The following is a 13340-nucleotide window of genomic DNA, read 5'->3' as shown; positions in this document are numbered from 1 at the left end:
GGTGTTAGTGCACCAAATTTATTTTTCTTTTCCAAAGCTGTTTTAGATGTCTAGGTTCTTTGTATTTGCATATGAGTTTAAGAATTGACTTGTCCTTTTTACAAAGAAGTCTGCTGAAATTTTGATTGGCATTGTTCTAAATCTATAGGTCAATTTGGAGAGAGCAACAGTTTAAAATAATTGAGTCTTCCAACACATAAATAAGAAAATATGTCTCTATTTTTTAGATCTCCTTTAATTTCTCTCAGTAAGGTTTTGTGGTTTTCATGATACAAATCCTATACATCTTTGGTTAGATTTATCCCTAAATGTTTCAATGTATATGTTATTCACTGTATATGCTATTGTTTTTTAAATTTCAATTTTTGATTGTTTGTTGTTAGTATATATATGTGTGTGTGTATATATATACACACACACACACATGTGTGTGTGTGCTGTGCTTTGTCGTTCCGTCGTGTCTGACTCTGCCATCTCATGGGCTGTAGTCCACCAGGCTCTTTATCCATGGGATGCTTGAGGCAATTATACTGGTGTGGTAGCCATTCCTTTCACTAGGGGATTTTCTCGACTCAGGGATTGAACCTGGGTCTCCTGCCTTGCAGGTGCATTCTTTAACATCTGAACCACCAGGGAAGCCCCCACTCCCAAAAAATGTTTGCTGGGCCTGCAAAGACCACGGGACACAGAGAGGAATTTAACAGACAAGGTCCTCCCCATCTGCACGTCTAGTTCATACTATGAACGCTCAGTTGCTCAGTTGTGTTCAACTCTTTTCAGCTCCATGGACTGCCCACCAAGCTCCTCAGCCCAAGGAATTATCCAGGCAAGAATACTGGAGTGGGGTGCCATTTCCTCCTCCAGGGGATCTTCCTTACCCAGGGATTGAAACAATCTATTGCATCTCCTGCATTGGCAAGCAGATTCTTTACCACTAGCACCGCCTGGGAAGCCCATAACTACATATATTAATATGCATATGTAAATACATATACAGAGTCAATTAAGTTTTTCACATAGACACAGGTAAATACATATGCGGAGTCAATTAAGTTTTCCACATAGGTGGAATCACCCAGGAATTAAAACTGTTTTTCCTTTTTTTTCAAATTGGGTAGATTTTATTTCTCTTCTGGTTTTATTGCATTGGAAAGAGTCCCCTGTTTCCTGTTGAATATAAATGATAAGAGCAGACATCTTTCTTTGCCTTTTCCCAGACTTAGAGGAGCAACATTCAGTGTTTACCATTAAGTGTGATGTTAGCTATAGAATATCAGGTTGAAGAAGTTCCCTTCTAGTCCTAATTTGCTGAAGGTTCCTTAAGCCAAGAATGGATGTTGAATTTTGTCAGATGCTTTTTCTGCATTTATTGAGATTGTTCCTTTTTTCTTTTTAAATTGATCAACATAGCTGTCTATATTCATTGGTTTTCATGTGTTAGACCAACCATGCATATCTGGATAAACCCTTCTGGTCATAGACGATTATCCTTTTTATATATTGTTAGATTCAGTTTGTTAAACTTTGTTTAAAAACTTTTGCATCACTGAGCATGAAGGATATTAATCAGTTACCTTCTTTTCTTTTCTTATAATGCCTTTGTCTGGTTTTACTGCCAGGGTAAGGGTGACCTCGTAGAATCATTTGGAAAGTATTAGTTTTCTGTTGCTGCATAAAAAATAAGTGCATGCTTCATGGTTAAAATTATCTAATTTATTAGCTCAGCATTCCATCATGGGCTGGCTGCATACTGTCCTTGTCTATCACGAGACTGGAAGCAAGATATTGCCTGGACTGGGATCTTATCCAGAGGCTCAGGGGGAAACCTCAACTTCCAAGTTCATCCTTTCTGTTAAGATTCAGTTCCTGCAGTTGTAGGACTGATGTCTCTGTTTTCTTGAGAGATGTTAGGCCACTCTCATCTCCTAGATGCTCACCATATTCCTTGCCACATGCCCTCCTCTATCTTCAAGCCAGCAACAGTGCATCAGGTCCTATTTATGTTCCAAGTCTCTCTGATTTCTCCTCTGTGACTTGCCTGGGAAACATCTCTAGCTCTAAAGGCCTGCCCAGATAATCTTCCATCTTAAAGTCAACTAATTCAGCACCTTGATTGCATTCTGTCACAGTAACGCCTAGATTATTGTTTGAATAATTGGGACAAGGTGTGTGTATACTAGGGGCTGGGAATCTTTAGGGCCACCTTGACACTCTGTCTACTATAGATAGCTTGTGCACACATATTCTTACAAAGTTCATTTCTCTTAGGCAGCATAAAGGTGGATCTTGCTTTTTTATTGAAACTAACATTTCGCTTTTTAGTTGGAATGTTTGGACTATTTATATTCACTGTGATTATAGATATAATTCGATTTAAATTTGTTATCTTACTATTTGTTTTCTATTTGTCCCATCTGTTCATTGTTCCCTTTCTCTCTTTTTCTACCTTCTTTGGAATTAATTGAATATATTATTGTAATTCCTTTTGGGTCATTTAGCTGTACTATTTATTTTGTTATTTCAGTCATTGCTTTAAGGTTTGTCTTGAACTTATACAGTATACCTTCAAGTGATGTCATACCATAGTACATGTGGTATAAAACCTTCCACTTCTAGCCTCCTGCCTTTGTGTTATTGTTATACTTTTTATTTAATAAATTGAACAAAAGTAAACGTAAGAAGGAATGAGGGAGGCAGGGAAGGAAAGAATGAAGGAAGGAAGGAAGAGTGGGCAGGAAGAGAGGAAAAAAACTATAATCACTTATCTGCAATTATAAAACACAACAAGCTTTGCAAACCAGAAGATATTTATGATGCACATTACAGCAATATCTGAACTAATCTGAGTTGATTTGGTGGCAAAGCTTGATGTAAAGTGACATGAAGCTAGTTTTGGCCTCTCTCACTGTTAGTGTAATTATTCACATATTTTGCCACAGAAAGTTGAGTGGAAAGAGTTCAGAGTCAGGCCTGAACTGCACTCCTTAGAAAGCCGGCTTGCAAGGTGGTGCCTTGACTGTCATCTGGGAACTTGGATTCAGGAGGGTGCTTCCATTCCATGACAGGTGAGTGGCTTACTTGAACAGTAAGTTCCATGGAATCCCAGTTCCCAGATGACAGTCAACGTACCACCTCGCAAGCCGGCTTTCTAAGGAGTGCAGTTCAGAGCACAGTAAGTCACTCACGTGTGGTGGAATGGAAGCACCCACCTGAATCCCAGTTCCCAGATGACAGTCAAGGCACCACCTTGCAAGCAGGCTTTCTAAGGCATGCAGTTCAGGCCTGACTCTAAACTCTTTCCACGCAACAGTGAACTGTTCATGGAAACCATGTGGTGTGTGCTGAAAATCTGTTTAAAAAACTCTGTTTTTTCCCTCCTAGGAGTGGAACATACTCCTAGGTATGTGCTGGGCAGAGGGTGTTTATGTGTCGAGTCCCCAATAAAAACCCTAGGCACTGAGTCTCTAATGATTGTATGTGAGAGAGAACATTTCACACGTGCTGTGGTTTTTTGTAGCTGGAGAAATTGAGAACACGTGCTGTGTGACTCGACCGGAAGCTGATGCCTGGTTTCCTCTGGACTTTGCCTCTTGAGCCTGTTCCCATTGCTGATTGTGCTTTGTGTTCTTTTGTCTTAATGAATCGTAGACATGGGCATGACTATACGCTGAGTCCTGTGAGTCTTACTAGCAAATAGCCAGTCCTGGGGGTGGTCCTGGGAACCCCTGACATGAAAACGGATGTGACTGATTGTGGAGTGCTTCTCTAGAGCTTGCTGGGATTGTCATGTAGCATATGCTGCATGTGCTGTATCACTTACCAAAAATCCCCAAATTCCAAATTCGGAGTTCCAGTGTATGTGAACTGTGATTTTGGATACTAAGGTTGTATAACCTTGTCCACAAACACACATACAATAAAATAAAATATAAATAGTTTACACATGTATTTGAGATGGGGCTTCCCTGGTGGCTCAGTCGGTAAAGAATCCACTTGCAATTCAGGCGATTGCCTGCAGTGCAAGAAGCATGGGTTTAATCCCTGGATTGGCAAGATCCCTTGGGGAAGGGAATGGCAACCCACTCCAGTATTCTTGCCTGGGAAATCCCAGGGACAGAATAGTGTGGCAGGCTACAGTCCATGGGGTCACACAGAGTCGGACACAACCGAGCGGCTAAACCATCACATAGTTGAGATCATATACTCATCCTTTCCAGGGAGGATAAACCATGATAACTTAAGCCCAGATGATGATGAAAGAAGCGCTAGTGATGTGATAATAGTAATAACAACAACAATAGCAGCAATATTTCTTAAATGTTCATGCTCAGTGTCACACACTGTTTCCAGGCTCCATAATAACTCAGCAAAGTATTATAAAAAAGCATTATATTATTTTATAGTGTATGTTTCAACTCCTTCTTTTTTTCTGTTGAAAATAAACTAAGGCTCAAAGAGGGTATGCAGTGTGACCAACATCAAAAATTCGCAAGGTTTGGGGAAGGGATGTCAACCCAGGTTCACCTGGCTGGGTGTCTGAGACCTAATCACAATACCACAGGAAGAGACTCTGCTCTCTACAAACCTCATTTCCTTGTTTCACAGACTCAGCTCCCTTCTGGGATCTCCACTAGCCTGTTCCTTGAGTTTATTGACAGCAGCACACACAGACCACTTGCTTCCCTCGGTGCTGCTCGTCGGCAGCAGAAGAGGTGCTTTCGTGTTCCCTCGCTGGGCTTTGCTCCTTCACTAGGTGATCACTGCTGTCTGTCCTGTACCCTTTCACAACTGACCTTGTATCGTATTAAATAATTTCCTGAGTGCAGACAAAGGCAAACTTCATCAAGCCCACTTGGAGGGAAAGGAACCAAATCACAGAGCAGAAGAGAAAAGTAAGGGAGTTAGAATGGAAGCTGGAACTTGGATCTTACCCAAGGCTAAGCCTTGACAGCCAGTCAGATGGGTTTAAGGTTGAACTGACTTCTGCATGCAGGTGGCTCATAGCTCTCTGGGAAGGTCATTTATGCTGGTATGAAAAGCATAATAAGAGACTTATGGGAAAAGACTCACAGAAGAGAGGGCACGGAACCAAGATTCAAGAGGTTAAATCACATCAGTGAAATTCTACTTCCTTTTGGTGTTGCAGAAAGTGGTGGTGGGGGTGGGGTGCCCCGGTGGCTCAACAATAAAGAATCCGCCTGGAATGCAGGAGATGCAGGAGACGTGGGTTCGATCTCTGGGTTGGGAAGATCCCCTGGAGGAGAGCTCAGCCACCCACTCCAGTGTTCTTGCCTGGAGAATCCCATGGCTGGAGAAGCCTGGCGGACTACAGTCCATGGGGACTCAAAGAGTCAGACATGACTGAGCACACACTCATGCACTCAAGAAGGAGGACCACTTCCAGGACCTGAGAGTGGACTCTTGTCTAACACTTGGAAATGTATTGTCTGAGGAGACACGTGCTGAAAACAAGAGACTATTGGGAGGGGGCGTCTGAGGGGAGGAAACAAGAGGCTAAGGGAGCCCAGGAGGTTCACTCTGCCACGTGGCTCACGGTCTTGGGTTTTATGGTGATGCAGTTCATTTCTGGGTTGTCTCTGGCCTGGCATTCTGACTCAGCATCCTTCCTGGTGGGTGCACATCCCTCAGCCCAGATGGATGCCAGCGAAGAGGATTCTGGGGGGTTGGTAGGACATATGGGCTGGCGTCTCCTCTCTCTCCTTTTGACCCTTCCTGAATTACTCTAGTTTGTGGTAGATTGATAGCTCCTCATCTGTTACCAGGACTTTCTGTTGTAAGATAAGCAGCTCCTCCCTTGCCTGGCCAGGGCAGGTGGTTTCAGCGTGTTTCCCCTAAGAGTGTGACCTGGGGCGTGTCGTGTAGCTTTACCCCCTGACAACACAACAGGGTTCTTCTGACTTACCTCTGAAGTCCTCCAGCTCCAAAACTCTCTGATCATCCAAAATAAACTTGCTGGGTCAAAATGGATTTCATGAGAGAAATCTGAAAGAAAGAAAGGCTACTTTGTCAGTTAGATCGGTATCTGGGGCAGGTAAGGCCTCTATCCCCATTCTCTGAGGCTTGTGTTTTTGTCAAATGTCCTCTAATCTTCACACGGTTTTGGAGGGTCTGAGAGAAAAATGCCAGTCCTAATGCCATAGGAGGCAGCAAGTTTGGTCTTAAGTGCATCACTTACAAAAGGATAGATAGGAAAAAATTTTTATTTTATCTTCTTTGGGGAATAAATTATTTCATCCTTAGTAAGGATGTTTAGAGAAATATTTCAATATTTAAAACCACATAAGGCTTTTTGTTTCAAAGCTGTCCTGGGGGTTATCACCCAGGACACCAGAGACCATAAATTACAGCTAAGAAAGCACTAGACTTGGAGAAAATGACAGGGTTTGGCTGCGCACGACTTGGTTTATGAACTATGTGACGTGAGGCGATGACTTACTACCCTGTGTGACTGACCCCCTGCTCAGATAGTCAGGGGGCCAGCTCTGCCTGTCTTGCCGAGTTGTTGAGATGGATAAAGTGGGGTGCTCCATGGGACCCATGTGTGGGTGCAGCTCACAGAGTGGGTCCCATGAGGTTCAATTCTAATGTCTGTGAGCAAGTGCTCCTTGGAAAGACCTTCAGGACAGGAATTATAAGTGTTCATTTTTCTGTCTAGAATGTTACCTGTTTCAGTTTGGACACGTGATGGTTAACTTTATGGGTCAATTAGACTGGCCATGAGATGCCCAGGTTATACACTATTTCTGGGTGTGCCTGTGAGGGTGTTTCCAGGAGAGATTGGCATTTGAATTGGAAAGCTGAGTAAGGCAGATCACCTCCCCAACGAGAGAGCATCACTCAATCTGTGACATCCTGAATGGAACAGAAAGACAGAAGTTTGAATTCCCTCATTGCCTGACTGCTGAGCTGGGATATCGATCTTCTCTTGTCCTTGGAACTCCTGCTTCTCTGGCCTTCATACCCAAACTTCAATCTACACCATCAGCTCTCAGGCCTTTCAATTACTTCACTGGATTTCCTGGGTCTCCAGCATGTCAATTTCAGCGTGCATAACCACATCAGTCAATTCCTTATAAGAAATCATCAATACATGGGGTCACAAAAGAGTTGGATACAACTCAGTGACTAAACAACAAAACTTGCATATATCTATGTAGCATAAATTTTATATATATATATATATATATATATATAGGGTGTGTGTGTGTGTGTGTGTGTGTGTGTTAGTTGCTCAGTCCATGTCCAACTCTTCACAACTCCATGGACTGTAGCCCGCCAGGTTCCCCTGTCCATGAGATTCTCCAGGCAAGAATACTGGAGTGGGTTGTCATTTCCTTCTCCAGGAGATCTTCCCGCCCCAGGGATTGAACCCAGGTCTCCTGCATTGCAGGTAGATTCTTTACCAACTGAGCCGTCAGGGAAAAGGGAAGCCCTATATATATATAGGGAACCTCCTCTGGGGGACAGGCGGGCAGAGGGCCCAGCATGGCTTTACTGCTCATGCTTCAGATCGCAGTGCCAGGCACAGCCTCTCTGCACATGGCCCACTGCCGTATCTGTCTATCTATATAGATCTAGATAGTGGATTCCCTGGCAGCTTATATCTATCTATCTATCTATATATCTCCTTGATGGGTTCTCTTTCTCCGGAGAACCTGACTAATACAGACATCAAGCAGGAAGTGAAAGTCCAGAATAATTGGGCAATTAATGATTCAAGGAATTATTAATAATGCTGACGTTAATAACAGCAGTAGCTAGTTAAATGAATGTTTAGTACATGCTTCCCAAAGCTTAATCCTTTGGCAACATTAAAATGCTTAACTTATAATGATGCATGGAGTAGGTTACTACCTCTGCTAGATTCTGCATTTAACAGAAGAGGATTTTTTTTTCATTTATTTTCGCTGAAGTATAGGTGAATTACAATGTTGTATTGCACACTGCCGTACAGCACAGTGACTCAGTCATACATGTATGTGCATTCTTTTTCATATTCTTTCCCATTATGGTTTATCACAGGATACTGAATAGGGTTCCCTGTGCTACGCAGTTAAACCTTTCTATTTACCCATCCTATATGTAACAGTTCGCATTCGCTAATCCCAGACTTCCGCCTCTACCCTCTCCCGCTCCCCTCCCCCTCGGCAACTGCCAGTCTGTTCTCCATGGTCTGATTTTCTGAAACAGAATATATCCTGCTTTTTAAAATGGTTTTTTACAAATATTTTATTTTAATGAAGTCCGTGGTAGAACTATATTTCCAACTGAGGTCTGATTTTAGGGTCCATTTTGACACACAGAGCAAGCAGCCAGCCTCTGGCAAGAACAGCTATGGGAAGCAGTCATCCTCCAAGATAATAAGACTAAAATCTTGATTTTTAAAACTTTGAGAACTGAGAGAGTCTACAGACCTACAAACGATTCTGATGCAATGAATCTAAATCCCAGGGCAAAGAGAATTTAGACAAAAAAGAGAATTGTACGTAGAATACAGTAACAGCTCTTGTCATGTTCTTTCTGGTTAAGAGTCATTACCTTCCTATTAAGGAGCCAATTAATATCTGTATCAGAGCTTCACTTGAGTGGGCACAGCTTGTCTTATCGTGTGTTACTTCACTGTGCTTTGTGGATACTGCATTACTTGCAGATTAACGTTTTGTGGCCACCTGGGTCAAGCAAGTCTACTGGAGCCGTCTTTCAAACAGATGTTCCTCGCTTCAGGTCCTTGCGCACATTTTGATTATTCTTGCAATAATTCAAACTTTTTCAGTATTTTTATATTGGTTATGAGGATCTGTGATCAGTGATCTTTGATGTTACTATCGCAAAAAGATTACAACTTGCTGAAGGATCACATAATAATTAGCATTTTTATCAATAAAATATTTTTATTCAAGATATATAAACTTTTGGGACATGATGCTATTGCACATCTAATAGACTACAATGAAAACACAACTTTATACGCATTGGGAAACAAACAAAAAAATGTGTGACTCTCATTTTACTCCAATATTCACTTTATTGCAATGGTTTGGAATGCAATGCACAGTATCTCTGAGATATGCTTGTTAAAGCCATTTTATACCAGTCAATCATATAATGATATATGTATAGTACTTAGTTCAGATGTAGGTTTGGTCATCCCTAATGAATCCTTTTGGAGAAGGCAATGGCAACCCACTCCAGTACTCTTGCCTGGAAAAGCCCATGGGCGGAGGAGCCTGGTGGGCTGCAGTCCATGGGGTCATGAAGAGTCAGACACGACTGAGCGACTTCACTTTCACTTTTCACTTTCATGCATTGGAGAAGGAAATGGCAACCCACTCCAGTGTTCCTGCCTGGAGAATCCCAGGGATGGGGGAGTCTGGTGGGCTGCCGCCTATGGGGTCACACAGAGTCGGACATGACTAAAGCGACTTAGCAGCAGCAGCAGCAATGAATCCTCTAGCTATCTTTGCACAGAGCTCCTCTTCAAGATCTCCTCCAGGTGATGTGATCAGGGGTTGACACACTTTTTCTGTAAAGAACCAAACACTAAATACGTTCACCTTTTCAGGCCATACAGTCTCACAGTGATTCAGCTCTTCCAGTGCAATTGAAATCAACCACAGACCATCCATAAGTGAATGGCTGTGCCTATGTTCCAAAAAAGCTTTATTTACAAGGAATAGGCAGCATGTCACTTGCCAACCCTTGGTATATGATAGCTATTTGTATTAGGTAAGGTGACCAGTTCATCCCATTTTGCTCAGAACTGTTTCAAGTTCAGCACTGAAATTCCTATGTTCCATGAAACCCCTCATTCTGAGACAAAGCAGGAAGGTTGGTTAGCATGGACTATTAAATGGATTCTGCTTATAATTTATGATCAAGTTCTGAGGCTAGAATACACCAAAGATGATAAGAATCACTCCTTTTCCTTTAAAAATGCTTTGTCTAAGCTTATATCTATCAGCGTGAAGTTATAAATTACGAGTGCATTCTGTAAACCCCCACATTTATGGACATAATGCCATCAATTATGTACATACAAGGGCAGGAACCAAATCAAATTTTCCTTTCCTATATCTGCTTTGGCACAGGGTTTTCCCACTTCCTTTCATCGTGGGTGCCACCTTCAAACAAAGCTCCAATCTGAATGTTGCAAAGTGTCTGGACGTCTCAGGAGATAAAAGTCGAGTTATAATAGAACTGTCATTCTTGAACTAATTATTCTTGTTCTATGTTAGTGCAAGCTCCAGAGAGTCTGCTGAATTTCAGTTGATAAGCGAGAGCATCTTCAGGGACTGAGGTCATACAGAGGAAAATCAACCCCACGCAGAGCATGGATGGACTGTCTCCAACTGTACTTCCGAATGTGTCTGTTTCTTCTCTAATGGAGATTTTAGTTGTCTTTAGTGAGAGCAACAGGGAAGAAAACATCTAGTCTTATCTTCCCCAAAGTGGAAATACTCCCTTCCCTGGTGTTTATAATAGAAAAATAACTCTTGGTCTAGAGAATAGAGGCCTAATTTGAATCAAAATTTGCCTAATTCCCAGATGGGTTTCCTTTGAGGACAGGTTTTGAAAAAAAAAAAAAAATTCAGAAGTACACATATTGAAACTTTTACCCAGCATTCCTGAAGCTATTATCAGGGCCATTGTTTCCCTTAGGAAAGTGAGATTGGACTTTTGAGGATCGCTGGACACTAGCTCTTTGTTGTTGTTTTTAGACACTAAGTCGTGTCCAATTCCTTGCAACCACATAAACCACAGCACACCAGGCTCCTCTGTCCTCCATTGTCTCTCAGAGTTTGCTTAGACTCATGTCCATTGAGTCAGTGATGCCATCCAACCATCTCATCCTCTGTCGTCCCCCTCTCCTCCTGCCCTCAATCTTTCCCAGCATCAGGGTCTTTTCCAGTGAGTCAGGTCTAGCTATATGTTACACCAGGTCTTAGGAACTCAGAAGACCACTGTTTTCCATCAGTCAGAATCATGTCCTACAAGGGTCAACGGAGGTTTCATCCACAAACACCTCTCACAATTCTGCATGCTAAGTCGCTTCAGTCATGTCCAACTCTTTGTGACCCTATGGACTGTAGCCCACCAGGCTCCTTGGTCCACGGGATTCTCCAGGCAAGAATACTGGAGTGGGTGGCCATGCCCTCCTCTGCTGCTAAGTCACTTCAGTCGTGTCCGACACTGTGCGACCCCATAGAAGGCAGCCCACCAGGCTCCCCCGTCCCCGTCCCCGGGATTCTCCAGGCAAGAACACTGGAGTGGGTTGCCATTTCCTTCTCCAATGCATGAAAGTGAAAAGTGAAAGTGAAGTCGCTCAGTTGTGTCTGACTCTTAGCGACCCCATGGACTGCAGCCTACTAGGCTCCTCCGTCCATGGGATTTTCCAGGCAAGAGTACTGGAGTGGGGTGCCATTGCCTTCTCCAATGCCCTCCTCTAGTAGGTCACAAACCGTTTTTGTCATCAATTATCTGGTTCATGAGCATACAGTTGCTACATATGTCCTCTATCATGGACAAATGTGTTCTCTCTTTTAAAAAGAATATTTATTTATTTGTGTTTGGCTATGCTGGGTCTTATTTACAGCATTTAGGATTTTTTAGTTGTGGCCTGCAGGATCTTTAGTTGCATCAGGTGGGATTGAATTTCCTGACCAGGGACTGAACCCAAGATACCTGCATTGGGAGCGTGGGGTCTTAGCCACTGGCCCACCAGGGAAATCCTTGCTTATATAATATAATATAAATATTATATTATATTTAATAGAAGGGCTATTAAGGTAGGAAGAGCCAAGTTGAAGCCCCTGAAGCTCCCTCTAACTACCAAATAATAATGCAAAAGTGTTAAAAATTCCATGGAGAAGTTCCTGAAGCTAATGCTATCATAAAAATTCTCGAAAGGTACAGGGATCGTGATTTCTATTTTATTTTTACTTAGCTCTCAAACTTGTCCAGAGTCAGTTGGTCTTAGGCTGGTCTTAGAGATGAAAATAAATTCTTCTAAGCTTAGCATGTAGCAATTTCAGTTGCATCTTCTACTTGGATGTAATCTTATTCAAGGAGCAAATCAATAAAAAGTCCTCCTATTGATCCACTGGAATATTTTAACTTAATTAGCTAGATACCCTCCAGTGTGCCATTTCCCTCTTATCTTGGAATGATTTCAACTGTTTGGCTCTTCCCACAACTTAATATACAGAGATGTGACCATCTTACCTACTCATATGATATCACACAGGTCAAATATATTGGTGACCTGAGCTCCTAGATTCCAAAGAGAAGCAAATTCTTTGGTATTAATGAAACTCATGCATGTCATGGTGTGAGAAATCAATTCTGTGAAAATATAACTTCTACTTCATAGTCAGAGATAGGTTGGGATATGTTTTTTTCCAAAGTAAAGAACACGTTATTTCACCTTGAACTGTATATTATTAAGAACACATACTTTATTTGGATGAATACCTAAAACTAATAATTGACTAATCAGAAAGATTTCTGTAGTTGACTGAAATATGCACCTGTGTCCTAAGGATCTGTGAATATGAGCTTAGTTGGGAAAAGGTCTTTGCAGATGTAATTAAGTCAAGAATCTTGAGATGAGATCATCCTGGATTTAGGGCATGCCCTAAATCAAGGACAGTGTCCTTATGAGAAAGGGGAAGATATAAGCAGACACAGAGGGAAAAGCAGCCTGAACACAGAGGCAGATATTGGAGTGTTATGTCTGCAAACCAAGGAGTGCACAGGATTTCTGTGACCATCAGAAGCTAGAGAGAGGCATGGAATAGATTCTCCCTCAACGTCTCCAGGAGGAACCAACTCTGTGAGCTCTTTGATTTTTGCCTCTGGCCTCCAGGCCTGGGAGAGAATAAATCCCTGTTGTCAAGGCACCAAGTCTGTGGCGACTTGTTACAACGACTGTAGGAACCTGATACAACTTCCCAATCTGAATGGGGCCCAGCACAAAAGAAGTTCCGCCAGACAGTCCAGATTGCAGTTTAAGTAGATCTAGTGAATGGGTGCGGAGAAGGTGATGGCACCCCACTCCAGTACTCTTGCCTGGAAAATCCCATGGATGGAGGAGCCTGGAAGGCTGCAGTCCATGGGGTCGCTGAGGGTCAGACACGACTGAGCGACTTCACTTTCACTTTTCACTTTCATGCATTGGAGGAGGAAATGGCAACCCACTCCAGTATTCTTGCCTGGAGAATCCCGGGGATGGGGGAGCCTGGTGGCCTGCCGTCTATGGGGTCACACAGAGTCGGACACGACTGACGCAACTTAGCAGCAGTTAGAAGCAGGGAATGGGT

The sequence above is a fragment of the Bos grunniens genome, chromosome 21, assembly GCF_055505025.1.
Source record: "Bos grunniens cultivar Pamir isolate PY7600 chromosome 21, Bosgru_T2T1.0, whole genome shotgun sequence".
NCBI classification, from domain to species: domain Eukaryota; kingdom Metazoa; phylum Chordata; class Mammalia; order Artiodactyla; family Bovidae; genus Bos; species Bos grunniens.
Note: the sequence above shows the minus strand (reverse complement) of the source record.